Genomic DNA, 15447 nt, shown 5'->3' on the forward strand with positions numbered 1-15447 from the left:
CATCCTTAGGAACTAATAGCTCCTAATTTGCATGCAAGTGTGGCTCCCTCTCAAGCAAACACTTCATGGCTTTCTCCTCCTGAAATTTGATATCCCGTCGCACAATAGTCTTGCGACTGTTTGGCAAATACACACGATAGTTATGGGGTGTATCAGTGTACCCCACAAATATCCCAACCTCTACGGTTGGATCCATCTTCTTGCTGGCATCCTTCGTCACATGCATGTAAACGTTAGAACCAAAAATCCTCAAATGGGAAATATCAAGCCTCTTACCAGAATAAGCCTCCTCAGGTGTACTCATGCCAAGTATCCTGTGAGGACAACGGTTCTGCACATATACTGCAGTATTTCATGCCTCCGCCCACAAGTGAAGGGGTAGGCCCTGATCATGCAACATCACTTGTGCAGCACCCACGATCATTCTGTTCTTTCGCTCAGCAACCCCATTCTGCTGTGGGTTATGGGGAGCTATGAGCTCTCTTCGAATCCCTTCTGCGCTGTGGAAGTCCTTGAACTCACTAGAGATGAATTCACCACCATTGTCGCTCCTAAGAGCCTTCATCTTCTTCCCCTATTCCTTCTCGACCAGTGCTTTGAACTCACAGAACTTTGAGTATGTCTCACTCTTCTTCTGCATGAAGAACATCCAGCACTTTCGAGAGAAATCATCAACAAAGATCACATAGTACCTGTGCTTTGATGTCGAAGTTACTGAGAAAGGTCCACACACGTCTGTGTGAATTCTCTCAAGGATCATCGTGGTGTGACTATCCTTCTCGTGAAAGGTGGCTTTCACAAGTTTTCCCAAAGTATACCCCTTGCACTGATCTAACTGCGCAAGAGTGCCTTTAGGAAGCCCGGTAGAAATCTGCTGCAGTATCTTCAAGGCTCCATGGTGAAGGTGGCCTAATCTCCTGTGCCACAACTCTCCATCATCCCGGCTCACCAATCCTTCTGACTTGCATGCCATTGCTGCGCAACCATCTACATGCAACTGATAAAGGTTCCTGACTCGGACCCCTATCTTTCGGGTTTCTCTAGTTGTCTTACTGCGCAGGAAAGCCTTTCCCTCGCTGAAAACAACATCATATCCCTTGTCTTCTAACATCGCCACATAGATAATATTCTTCTTCAATCCTGGAACATGCATCACTTCCTTCAATATGAAGGGTTTACCAGACTCCCTCTCAAAGGAAATGGTACCGATACCATTCGCACTGTATCTACCATCATCGCCCATCTCGATGTGCACTCCAATATCTTTCTCATCCAAATCAGAAAAAAAATCTCGATTTCCTGTCATGTGAAAATATGCACCACTGTCCAAGAACCATACCGATCCCATCACACTTGATACCAAGCATGTGATCAATGAAAAATCTAGCTCAAACTGCAAGGCTAAGGCCTCTCCCGCTTCAGATCCAGTAGCTTGCTTATTTTTCTTCTTCTGCGGACAATTTGTGGCATAATGTCCATGCTGGTGACAATGAAAGCACTTCACCTTGGACATGTCCTGCTTCTTGCCTTTCGCACCGAAATGAGAATCTTTCTTGTTCTTCCCCTTCTTTGCTTTGGCATCCAAAGCGCAATTTTCTTCATTAGGTGCCTTTGATGAAGATCCATCCCTGGTATTCCGCCTGATCTCCTCTTGCACAAGATCCGACCAAAGTCTCTCCCATCCTGGAAATTTCTCCCGACCATTGAAAGAGTCCTGATAGGAATGCCAACTCTTCGGAAGACTAAGGAGAGCCAAGCTCACCAAGTCCTCATCATCGACAGTCACCCCCACACTTCCCAGCTCATCCCGACATTGAGTGAACTTCGTGAGATACTTGGGCATACTATCTCCTTTCTCACACTTAATGTTTCTGAGTTTATCCTTGAGCGCCATCTTCCTCTGGTCACTCTTGCTTTGGAATAAATATGTCAACACTTTCCACATCAAGTATGGAGAAGCCTTTCCATGCAGGTTGGATACAATCTGATCCTTCATGCCCTCCAACAGAATCCTTCGACACTTTGTTGTCTTCTTTTGCCAAACCTCAACGTGAGCAACATTAGTAGGCTTTGGGACCTCAGCCTATATGAACTCCTTCGGCCCATTGTCATCTAACACCGCCTCCATCCTGTATTTCCATGTAATATAATTCGAGCTGCCTTCAAGAGTATACTCCAATCGCAGTCTGTTGAAAGACATTTCAACTTTGACACCAAGAAAACACTGCTGCAAATTCGAATTCCACCAGCTCAAAACTCAACCGCTTCTGACCTAAAATTAGTGAGAACAAGGTATTTCTCGTACAGAGATTGATTGTATGGGCTTTTACCGGATATCTCACCTTCCAAAAGAAGGATGAATCTAGATGCTACCTGGCCCGATTATAGACTCTGCATGAAGAAATAAAATGTAATCACTTTCTGAATAATAGATCTGATGATCAACTCTGCTCTGACACCATGTAGAAATTTTGAATAATATAACAATTATTCACAGAGATTATCCCGATTATACATTATTTTTGGAATGCATGCATAATACATAACCTCCTCTATGTTGATCATCAATTTTGCGTAATTAAAAATAATGAAACATCAATCACATGCGCACATTAACACAATATGTACTGGGGAAAGCATACAGCTGAAAACCCCCAACTATCTGTATATTATAATGATAGAGAACATGTAACAATACATAGTACAATACTCCTCACACGTACTCAGTACTATCTCCACTTGCTACACACAAACTAGCTCAGATCTGAATCAAGTCACAGGTTCAAATCTCCTCCGCTGTCTGCCTACCTCCACTGTGCAATCCAAAGTGAGAATAGGAATGATCCAAGCTCGTTTTCCCTTGGCTTGTACTACGCAATCCTCATTGGCAATCTCCATCACTGATTGTGCAAATCTCATGCACAACTATAGTCACAACTGATAGTAGTCTCCACCTCTAACACCTGTCTCCACTGAACTGTCCATGCACTGAGTTAACTGATGTATTCTTTAGTTGCTTTATGAGTTAATAATTATTGAATTAATTAATAATTAATTAACGTCACTCATCACTAGTGTATTCTGCAGTTAGACTAAATACAACTAGTTCAACTAAGTCAAACTGAACACAACTCCATCAACTCCTCAATCAACTCCACCAAACTCAATCACTTGAGTTCTAACTAAAGTCCATCATGCAATAGCTCAACTGACCCATAAGAAAAGCATATTTCTTTCTATCAGTTGCATGTGCCACATCCGTAGCTCGAACTGAAGTGCTCCAAGAGGATAAGATAATGTTTATAGTCCAAATATTATTAAGAGCTAATAATATTCGACTGTTCTATTTTTAGCCTGGCAGTCTAAAAATAGACTCTGCCCATATGTCTAAAAATAGAAGTCCATCTATTTTTACCAACATGACCAATCATTCACAAATAGCATCCTGCAACTCATAGACCATGATCCATATGTCTAAAAATAGACTTTACGCCAAAAATAGCCTGCGGGCCCACTTAGTGAAGGCGACTTCTTTTCACTAAGCTCCATCATCTTGTTGCATTTTCAACAAGGAATGTAGTATCTAATGGGTTGTAGGTTCTACTACTTTGTATTTACATCCATTTTCTATTCATAGAAAGACAACAAAGCAATCTTACCTTCCAACTAGGTTTTCTCTCGAAAGGGTTTACCATAATATATCTTGTGTCAATTGTGGTTTTTGAGTTCTTATTTTGTTAATCTTTATTTTATGCATGATTATAATTTGCATACATACACAATAAATAGTAATTTATAGATCCATAAATCTAAAGAGAAATTAACCCTCATAGTGTAGATTATCAATTTTTAAGTGTAATTTATTATATTTGTTTTGTTGAACTGTCCAATGGAATATCCACAAATTATTAGAGATCATATTGGTATCAAAGTATATTTTTAGTTGTATTGTGGAGATTTTCAAGGGATCATATTGGATAAGACAAATGTCATAAAAACCTAGTCATGGCTAACAAATTTGTGAATAAGCTTCGTGATTTTGGAGAGGGGAGGTTTTCATGGCTAGAGGCACAAGTTGCATATGTAAATCACAACGTGAATCTTCTTGCAGTGGCTTTGACCAATAAGCTCAGTCTATTTAGAGAATATGGGAGTTTTAATTTACTGGTCCAAACAAAGCGAAGATAAGGAGATCTGGAACAAACCAAGAAAGAGTCCAAGAAAGACTTTAAAAATGATCAATTGAGCTTGAGTACCATGAATAATTCACAATCCCTTTTCAAAATGGAAGTGAAGATCAATATAAGGGTGTATCAAGGCGATATTGAAAAATTGAAGCTAAATCATTGGATGCAACAATTATAAGTCTATTTCAGTTTTCATATTGTAGAAGAAGAATAGAAGATTTCAATTGTACAACTAAAATTAGAGGGCCATGCCCTAACGTGGTGGGAAATACAAAAAAAACCTTGAGGTTGGAGGGATATCCTCTAGTGACTAAGTGGGAGTAATTTAAAACCCTCATAAAGTCACAATTTTTATCCTATCATCTATGTATAGGACCAGTGGATTCCATGGCACTACTATAGGTAGAAGTAGGGGCAGCGTGTATATGACTACATCACATAATTTAGAAAGATGGACATAATGTTGGGCATCTGCCCAAATAACCAAAATGTACCCATCAAGTATATGGGGGATCTACACAACCACCTATAGAAGAAAGTAATGATATTCAAGCCTATATTAGTGGACTGGTGTTGTGTACTGACACAATAACTCAAAAATAGATGTCAAGAGAAATGGAAATTTAAGTGGAATGGAGTAGAAAGATGAAAAATATGATTCTAAGGAGGGGAAGAAGAAGTGTAAAAGAGGAAAATATAAAAGGATAACATCCACAACACACCAGTGAAAATGTCCCAGCAACCGCTGTAAGATTGACGGTCCTATAGAGGAGAAGTGCTAGAAGTTGCATCTAGAGCTTAATATGAAGAAGAAAAAGAAAAATAATAAGAAGAATAATATCATGCCTAATGATTCAAGGAAATATTGAAATAAAATTAGATGTGTATGAGAATATCATTTGTACATTAGTGCAAAAGGAGGTTAATCTGCGCAACCTTCAACAATAACAATATACCATAGAAAAATAACATTGCAGCAGAGTTGGTCAAAAAATTGGGATTGTAAGTTTGTATTCATCCAAGCTCATGTCCATTATGATGGGTAAATAAGGGTGAAAAAATAAATGTAACAAAATAGTGTAAAATAAGATTTGCTATCAATGTTGATTTTATTCAAGAAGTAGAATTATATGTAGTTCCCGTCGATATATGTTGGGTGATGTTTGGAAGCCATTTTATGTATATGCAATATGAAAATTTCATGTAAAGAGACAACAAGTACCACCTCTTCAAATGGAAAATTGTTCACTATCAATGCACACAAAGGCAAGTAAAAAATTTCACTAGTAAGTGCTAACCAAGCTAAGAAACTAATTAGTTCTATAAAGAAGTATTTTCACTATTTTAAAGAGAAAATAAGTTTATAAAATATTTAGTAAGAGAAAATTCATCCCTGGAGGGGTGTACTAAGAAATAAAAACAATAGATGGAAGAGTTTCTACAGGCATACAAGGACGTGTTCCAGCATCCTAAAGGGCAGCTACACAAGAGGGAGGTGAAGCATGATATCTGTCTATTGCTAGAGCCGACTACGAAATATTGGGCTAAATAGGAAATTTGTTATAGAAGCGGGTGAGGCAAAGACAAAGTTGCAAGAGATACTGGAATAGGGTTTCATCAACCAAGTACATAATCATGTGGGTCACCCATCATAATTATGCCAAAGAAGGATGAGACTTTGAAAATGTGTATAGATTACATGGCGTTGAGAAGATTATGTTCAAGAATAGGCACCCCTTACCCAAAATAGATGATATGCTGGATCAATTGAAGCAAGAGAAATACTTCACCAAGTTGGAATTAAAGTATGGATATCAAAATATTTGACTCAGAGAAGAAGATACCTAGAAGACCACCTTCAAAGCTTGGAAAAATTTGTATGAGTGTTTAGTCATCCCATTTGGCCTATACAATGCACTAGCTACATTTATGAACTTAATGAATGGTAGATCACACCCTTTTATAGATTCAATTGTTACAGTATATTTGGATGATATACTGGTATGAATTTCTACCTGGGTGAAATATATCTCACATTTAATGCAAGTGATAGAGAGATTAAAGAACCACATGGCTTTGGATTGACAGTGAATGGGTGCATTGTTAAGGCACTCCTTGCAGTAGGTCACTGGTTCAAATCCCCGTGGGTGCTTACCTACCAAAAAAATATAGAGAGATTAAAGAAGCACCAATTGTTAGCAAATTTCAAAAAGCATGAGTTTGCATAACAATATTTGGTGTATATAGGGTATGTGGTAGTTGGATTAAAGTTGAAGATACATCCTACCAAGGTGGAGGCTATCATGAAATGGTCAGTGCCTACTAATGTTTCTAAGGTCAGGAGTTTCGTTGGGAAAGCACAATACCTAAGGAAATTCATAGCCTCATTTTTAGCATTAGCAACACTAGTCCATGGAATGATAACAAGTGGCAAGAGTTTCTAGTTAGGAAAGTGTCATAAGAGGGCCTTTGAGGTGCTAAAGAAGAAGATCAGTGAAGCATCAGTTATGACATCACTAAACTTGTAGTAGCCATTCAAAGGGGAGATAGATGCAAGTGGGTATGCTATGGAAAAAACCATTATGTAGGGAGGAAGGCTGGTATGATACCATTCTGAAGTATTTCATGGGGAATTTCTTAACTACCCTTCCTATGACAGGGAACTCCATGCCTTGGTGCAAATTATGAAGAAGTGGAAACATTATCTAATTGGAAAGGGTACTCTAATATACATAGATCAACATCCACTATAGTACCTATAGGTCCATAGTAAGCTATAATATACTAAACATTATAAGTGGATGGGATTTCTACATCAGTTTCATTTAATGATCAAGTATAAGAATGAAAACACAAACAAGTTGGTTGACATGCTTCCAAGGCTACCAACATCAAATCATGTCTTTGGGAATATGATGCACATGAAGCCATTCACCCATGATGCATACAAAGGGGCATATTCAGAGGATGAGAACTTCAAGGACATGTTTGAGAAGTTGCAAAGCTAGAGTCATTGCATGATGGTGGCAAAACAATTGAATACCATCTCTAGGATGGGTTAATCTATAGGCTAGATAAGATATGTGTTCCTAAATGTGAGAAATTGCATTTGATTAGAGAGGCTCACACATCCAAGGTTTTAGGTAACTTTGATGTATGGAAGACAATGACCAACTTGTAGAGGTATGTGTATTGGCCCAATTTGGAAGAAAGGGTAGCTAGGTTCATAAGAGGATGCATGTTTTGTTGCACCAACAAGCATAGTAACAGGAAAAAGGGTCTACATCATCTCTTACATGTACCCACTCATCCTTAGGGAACTAATCCAATGGAATTTATGGGAGGTTTACCAACAACCAATAAGGGACATGACTACATTTTAATGGAAGTTGACAGGTTATTTAAGATGTGTGTTTTGATGCTTTGTAAAAAACCATTAGTGTGCTTGAAGCAATAAAATTGTTCTTTGCATAGGTATGGATTTCCTTTGGGATATCATTGACGGTGTTAGACCCACCAACATTTAGGGGATCTCTTGTGTAAAGTCCCAATGAGACCTCACACCCTTTGGTGTAGGAGTCTCATCCGGTACAATGGCTTGGTTTCCATTATCTTAGAGATTTGCCTTAGATCTTGATGTTCAACACATAAGAGTGTTATGCATGTAACTTCAAGAAAGCGAGGTAAGTATGCCTGGTGAGTGGGTAATGTAACCTTGTGTCTAGGTTCTCTTACTACCAAAGGGGAAAGTGAAGTGAGCCTCTTGATGAGAGGGAATAGTCCCAACCTAGGAAGAAACACACGTGAACAACAATAAGGGCCTTTCCAGCATCCAGTGGAATAGCCCACAGTGAATGTCACAGTCGTGAAAACCAAAGTTCAAGGCAAAAAACATACACCATCCAGCGGAGTAGTCCACATGGGGGTGATGGTCGTTAAAACCAAGAAAACAAAAGAATTTTTTTTCTAATGTCCGACGGAGTAGTCCGCATGGATGGGACAATGTTAATAAACAATACAATGCATCTTCAACAATGTAAGTCCTAAAATAACCGAAGTAGTTCTACTATCTTAGTAGAAGTTAAGTAAACATTTATTACAAACATTTAAATAATAGTCTTAAAATAGATACAAAACATGCGTGAAAACATGTTGGTCTGAGACAAACTTTTGAATTAAGAAAAAGTTCTAAGACACATCTATACACCATACATCACTAGCCCCCTAGTAGTGGGACATTGGAGCCACTTCTCGCAACTAAAAGAACATACTATAGACTCTCAAGGCTATGTGGGAGGAGCCAAGGTGAAACGTCCTTTGATCATACAATGAGGGGGTATATATAGCTAAGGGGGATAACTAACCCTCGTTACTCTTCGACTTCCCTCATGACTGTTTGACTTCCTATGATTTTTTGACTTACATGACTCTTCAACTTCATATGTGTGTCTCTTGGACTTTCATATTACATTACATTTTACAACAAGTATGGCCCATAGTAGTGATGTGGTCGAGATAAATCATGGCACAACTCAACATGTCATTGCTAACATATACTGGCTGACTATGGTGTCCATGTCGAGCTGTTGTGCTGCTAAGTGATGGGAGTGCTCTCAGTGTAACATGTATTCAGCTCCACATGGAAAAGTGCATGGGTCTTAGATGGTATTGGTTTTCTTAATTGTGCTCGTGTATGTATCCATTTTTATTGCTACTCGATGTGGTTAGTGCATTTGTTCAACTGCGAGGAATTCTTATGCATGTGCTCCTTCTTCATCCCGTTCATCGCCACACCATGTTTCATCAATGTACCTTTTCCTGCAATCACTCATGACGAGACGACATCAAATCCAGAAATCTCCTACTCTAACATGTTGCATTGTTTTCCATTTTGGTGCAGGTGACAGAGAGAGAGACAAGGCACTAAAAATTCACAAAGAACAACTCAAGCCAGGATGCGAGGCTCCGGAGCACTGTAAGGAAAAACTGTGTAGATGTCACTTGGAGGAATATTTTCACAATCCGGGACAATAGTGAAAGCTATAAGGTATAACCAAGCTGGGTAGAATTGCGTAGTTCTGGGAAGGATGAAAAAGCAGGGTGTTGGGAGAAGCTGCTGGGAAATTCTACGCAGTTTGCAAGATGAGGACTGGGCAGGTCATCTAGGGGTCTAGCTAGGAATATACACAGTTTCTCTAGGGAAGACAGAGTGGGCAGCAAAAGGCATTGGAAGATATTTCTACGCAGTAATCCTGAGCAGGTTTGGATTAGGCTAAGGGGAAATTCTAGTCAGAACTACACATTTATGAGAGACAATGTCAGGCAGTCAATTTTGTGCAGTTTTTGGGATGAGTGCAGAGTGGGGCAGTAGAGAGGTTTCTAGTCAAAACTGTGTGATTTTCAGAGGGAAATAATAGCAAGCCATCAAGGGGCATGCTAATCAAATCTACACAATTATAAGGAATAGTGCAGTAACATGCAATAGAAGCATGACTTACAAGATCTGTGCAGTTTCTACAGATAGTGTAGGGCAGGAAGCTGGGCAAATTTTGTGCATTTTTTTGGAGTAGTGCAATTTAGATTTTATGAAATACAAGAGGGAGGTTGCATGAGATATTACGTGAATGGAAGAGTGGATCGGAATTGGGGACAACTTCTGCGTAGTTCTGGGAGGCAACCAACTTTCTCGCTTCTAGGATTTCACAGTGCAGGCTACCCCAGAGGACAGTATCAAGCTCTGTGTGGTTCTGGGTAGCAGAGCAGGGTCAATGAGAGATGATACTACACAATGCAGCTGAGTCGGGGCCTGTTTGAAGGAGGGTTGTTTGGTTGACATATTGTCAGAAAAAATGAATAAGTGTGAAAGAAAGTGAACTTGTGCATACATGACATTGTGATCACACACTTAGCACGACTCGATGACAAGACACCTCAAAATAACAAGACAAACATGTTCTCAGTGACACTGACTCAAAGGTTAAGAGAGACAAGTGCAACACTTGAGATAGATTTTTGAACGATGTGATGACACTTGCGTGACATTGTTTACACCTTTGTTTGTGAGTACAACCAATGTTAAGAGGGTGAAAACAATTCATACACACAAAGAAAAACATCCAAGATTGCCAAAACAAACTCGCAATCATGACACAACAATCAACATGCGAAAAGATGACCAATGGTCAATAAAGAAAAAAGGGTGTAAAGACTCGACAAGAGCTCATGGGATGAGCCTGACTATTTGCAACCATCAAGGGGAAAAATCAAGGAAGGGTCCAAAATTTGGATGTAGGCGAAAATTTTGGAGGGTGTTGCAACCACTACAATACTTGGTGCCACACTGGTTGAATACCAACTTCTTTGTTTCAGTTCATTTATAGCACAGGGCCTTAGCCTTTCAAGAAGTATTTATTTGTTGTGCATGTTACTTTGGATTCCCCAATTACCCCATGGACATACCTGGTTCACCTTGTACCAACTTAGTCAAACACAACAAAATTTTCAGCTAGATCACAATGTTTCAAAATCAAGAAGGGTAGTTTGGCTCGCAAGTTTATTATTTTTAGAGTATAAGTTTCCATCTCTGGTGTTTCTCTACTACCAGTAGGCCTCAACAGTACCCCGATGAAGTCATGTAAGAACACAAGCATCACTCTACTTCCAGCGTGCCTGGATTGTACCCTGGCGAAGTTATTTGGATCACCTCTCTACATAAGAAGCCTTTCTATTCTTTCACCTTTTGTATTCTTTTTTGAAAGAGGACTGTGTTACACAGTAATTTGTCACTGCCTTCATCCCAGTCTTCCTACTGTGTCATGAGTCAAAAATCATTCATGCTCATGCTCTCTGATGTTGCCAAATGACCCACTTTTCCAAAGGTTTCTGCCTCATCGCGTCTGTTGGCCAAATAAACGCGCTGGAGGGCGCTCCAAAACAGTCCAGAAGCACTGCCATCATGGAACTACACGTGATTCCGTGATGGTCCAATTTTACACGTTAGCTCAACTGTAGCTTGTAATCTTCCGGGATGACCTGACTATCTCCATTATGTAATAGCGATGTCACCGTGGCAGACCAGTTATGTGCCCGCGATGATCCAGTTTGGGTGAATATGTTCCAACAGTCGGCCTTCCAGCCGACTCCAAACCTGGTTGTTGGCCTAGTTTATGTCGCCCTCCTTTCTTTGGCATGGATGTTTCGTCATTTGTGCTACCTTCCTTGGAGATAAGCTCATCCTCCCACCTTTCATGGAGATTCCTCCTCCTATTTAAACTCTCACTGTTACACAGTAATTTCTCACTGTCTCCCTATCAGTCACCCTACTGTGTCAGGAGTTCACAATAATCAAGTTCATGCCCTCTGAACTGGCCAAAAACCCGCTTTTCCAAAGTTTTCATCATCAGCGCGACTGTTTTTAAAATAACCGCGCTGACTGGCGCTTCATAACAAATCGTATGCGATGCCAGCGCGGAAGCACACGAGTTTTCCGCGCTGGTCGAATTTCATGACCAGCGCAGCCTCTGCTTGTATTAAGTCGCGCTGACATGGCCCTGTCTATTATTACTTTGCGATGTCAGCGCGCCAGACCAGTTTTGCACCCGCGCTGATCTTGTTTTGGGCAAATTTGTTCTAACAGCCAGCCTTCTAGATAACTACAGGCTTGGTTGTTGGCCTTGTGAGTATCGCCTCCCTTCTATGGCATGTCTGTTCGACCTTTGAAACCACTTCCCTTGAAGATAAGCTCATCCTTCCACCATTCAAGGAGACTCCTTCTCCTATTTAAACCTCTACCATTGCCATGAGCAGCTAGTTTTTTGGATAGTTTTTGGAGTTTGGATTGTGTGGAGTTTATAGTGCTCAGATTGCTGCTACTATAGGTAGTTGGTGTGATAAGTGTGGAATTGCTAGATAGCTTAAGGGAGGTTGTGGAGTGTTGCTTGTGTGAGAGAGAGAGTTTCTTGTCTTGGGAGATCCATTTCTAGAGGTGAATGCTTGAGAGACTTACTGGCTGGACCCCCTGAGAAGGATATCGACGTCAGAACATTTGGTTGTACTCTTCTCTGTTATTGATTAATAATAGATGACTACTATTATGGTTCCATTCTTGTTTGTCTCTGCAATGGTTAATGTGAATTACATCCTTTCTGACTGATGTATAATTGCTTTTATTAGATTTCACGCTTGCGTTTGTCTTTCTCTTCGTGTGTGCAGGTATCTATTCGCGGAGATCGCGGAGGATCGTGACCGGCCAGAGCGAAGGAGCGGGAGTGGCATCTCTTCATCAAACAATAGCGTTGGAATCCAAGTAGGTGTTCTTTGCCTACCTTTTAATTGCAATTAGGAACTTGCATAGTAGCATTGACTGATTGTTGCTAGACCCATTCTCTGCTAGTAGGGATCGCCTCTATCCGTAGAGGGGATTTACCTCTCCAACAATTTGGCGACTCCACTGGGGACTTGGCCTTTGTCCCTTTTTGTTCATTCTCACCTTTTACTTGCTTTTTGTTTTGGTCTCTTTTGAAGTTTTGGGGATTAATTATCAGTCTTTTGCGTTTCCTGGGTTGATCTGGGAAATGCCCCTGTTTGATTGAAAGATTGGCTGTTTTGATTTGCCTGTCACTATTTTTGAGCTCCATCGCGGATTTAATTTTAACAGTCGCGCTGTCATCGCGCTCACCCTTTTGCAACATCCTGTTCATCGTGCAATTACGCCTAACAGTCGCGACGATCCTGGAAATCGGATCAGCGCGGAAAAGACGTGTACAGTCGCGATGTCAGGGCCACTTGCTAGCTTTTTACCCGCGCTGACCTTGGGTTGCTAGCTTAATTCCCACGACGACTGTGTTTTTCCGCGATCAGCCCGGGTGGTCTGTGTAAAAATTGCGCTGACTCTGTGATCATCTCGGGTTCTCAGTGTGTAACTTGCGCTGATTCATGAAAAGTTGTTTTTATAACTTTATCTCCTGAATTCATCAATCTTTCTTATCCCCTGTTGTTTCTTGTCCCTCATTAGCTTGTTTTGATCACTTTTGGTTAGGGGCACTCTCTCTTTGATTTCATTCGAGTGAGTCTTATGTTTTTTAGACCATGTGACCTAGCCCTTTAGAAGTTTCATCGAGAAACCATTTGCTTGGGTTACTTGTCTATTCAAGGTTCATCCACAACCCTCTTATTGATTTGCTTGAGGCTTTTTCACTGCTTGTTGCTGGTTGATTTTTAGTGTCGATTATTGAACCACTTTTTTATGTTGATTCGATTTCCTCACTACCAAGCATAGATCACAATTGTTTGGATCGATCAGTTCACACTTGCTTGTTTGTCTTCTTCAATTCACAAAAAAAAATTGCATTCATTTAGCATACGAAAGTGAAAGTGCATTTGCATTGCGAATTTTCATGTTTGAGAAATTGAAAAGCAAAATTTAAATCTTTCATTAGTAGTATCGATGCATCGTGAGATTAGTGTATTGATGCATTGTGTTTCTTAGTGTTTGCATTCTCTTGTCTTGGTTTGGGAATGATATTTCTACCCTCCCATAGGTAGGTGTTCATCAAAGAAAAGTTTCATTTCCTTGCCATTAGCTGCATTAGATGGTTTGATTGATTGTGTTCATTTTGTTTGATCGAAAATTCTTAACCCTCTCATAGTTAGAATTCATCAAACGAAATGGTATTCTTTGGCATGTAGCTTGCATCTAGGCATTTTGAGAGTTTTCATACGGTAGGACCTGAAACCGAAACTTAATTCAAGATTAACCATAAAATAAACTGAATAAACCTAAAAACGCATTGGAACTTAACGCAAACATCTAGAGGTCTAGGTTAGAGACGTGTTTCGGCGTCTTTAAACATAGTCACTATTGTTTCACATTACGGTTGGGTGATTCCTCCTTCTGTGACTCGATAGTGGTCTAACACGGATTGTGCTCCCACGTACCGTCGCGTATATAGGGAGACCCCACTAGGCTTTTATCCTTGATCCATAGGAAGCCGAGTCTACCGCCCTGCGAACCGTAACGCACCGAACACAGCATTCGGGAAGATTGATTGCAGTACGGAAAGTCCTTGGTTCTCATACGATTTCCAAGGTGTATAAGCAGTTTTACGGATTGCTTGGTAAACCCTTTGCCTAGAGTCTCCAGAGTAGTCACTTTTGATCCTTTTCGGACTCCTTAAAAGAAAAGGTGCCAGTGAGCGTCTTGTCACTTTGTGCTCATTAAACATTCGAAGGAGACTAGAGTCATCTTTTCGTCCTTTTCTCGACTCTTGAAACATGAAAAGGTCGAGTTTAGTTCCTACGTCTTAAAATTTATTCGGCCACGATTAATGTTACCTGGTTAGATCTTGTGTGCGTTAGCTTGAGTAGGCTCCTTTTTGTTTGTCATGGCAACTTTTCCAGGGTTCACCAACCCAAGTTCTCCTCCTGACGGGAATCCTGGTTATTTCCCTCCTCTCAGGAATGTTGGTGCTCCTTATATGGCAACGTTATCCCTTCCGGGGTTAACTGTCGGATTGCCTGTTTGGTTGTTTTCAACCTCTTTGGTCCCTACCGTATCGGTTGCTAGTCCATCAGTCCCTCCACCTGAACAACATCATGTTGATCCTAAGGTGGATCTCTCCCCTTCGACGCCTACTTCTACGTCTTCCTCTTGTACTTCGCCTGGTGAAAGTCTCGATTCGAATAACCAGGTGGCTAAGAAGAAGAAGAAGAAGACCAAGAAGAAGAAGTCTCCTAAGGGAGAGGCTACAAGTATAACTGTTACTCCCTCGAGTACACCTGAGCTTGGGCCCCCTTCCGCTCCTCCGCGGAAGGTTAAGTTTCCTTGTCGATTATGCAAGGAGGACCATCTTCTTCGCGATTGTCCTGGCATTCCCAGGGTACTAGAAGTATGGTCTCGCGATCCGGCCCACCCCTCATCGTCCTCTGAAGCTCGCGGCGATGCTACCTTATCAGTTGGGAATGGTAAGGGAAAAGGGAAGATTCAAATCCCCTGTAGACTTTGTGAAGGTAATCATCCCTTTCACCTTTGTCCACTCATGGATAAAGCCTCCAGTGTCTTGGAAAGTCTTATAGCTCCTTCACCCCAACTCCCCGTTGGATATCAACGTCTTTCTGCAGCTGCAGATCATCCGCCTCCCGACAATGAGATTGGTTCACTTTCTTCTCTTGTCCAGGCCCCTCTTCCCGAACCCGGCTGTGTCCAGCCTGTTCCAGACCAACCATTGGTCGGAGAGAGTGTCGACTCGAGTTCGCCCGTCGA

The sequence above is a fragment of the Pinus tabuliformis genome, chromosome 1_2, assembly GCF_031772625.1.
Source record: "Pinus tabuliformis cultivar Carrire ecotype Pingquan chromosome 1_2, CPIR1, whole genome shotgun sequence".
Classification (NCBI taxonomy): Eukaryota; Viridiplantae; Streptophyta; class Pinopsida; order Pinales; family Pinaceae; genus Pinus; species Pinus tabuliformis.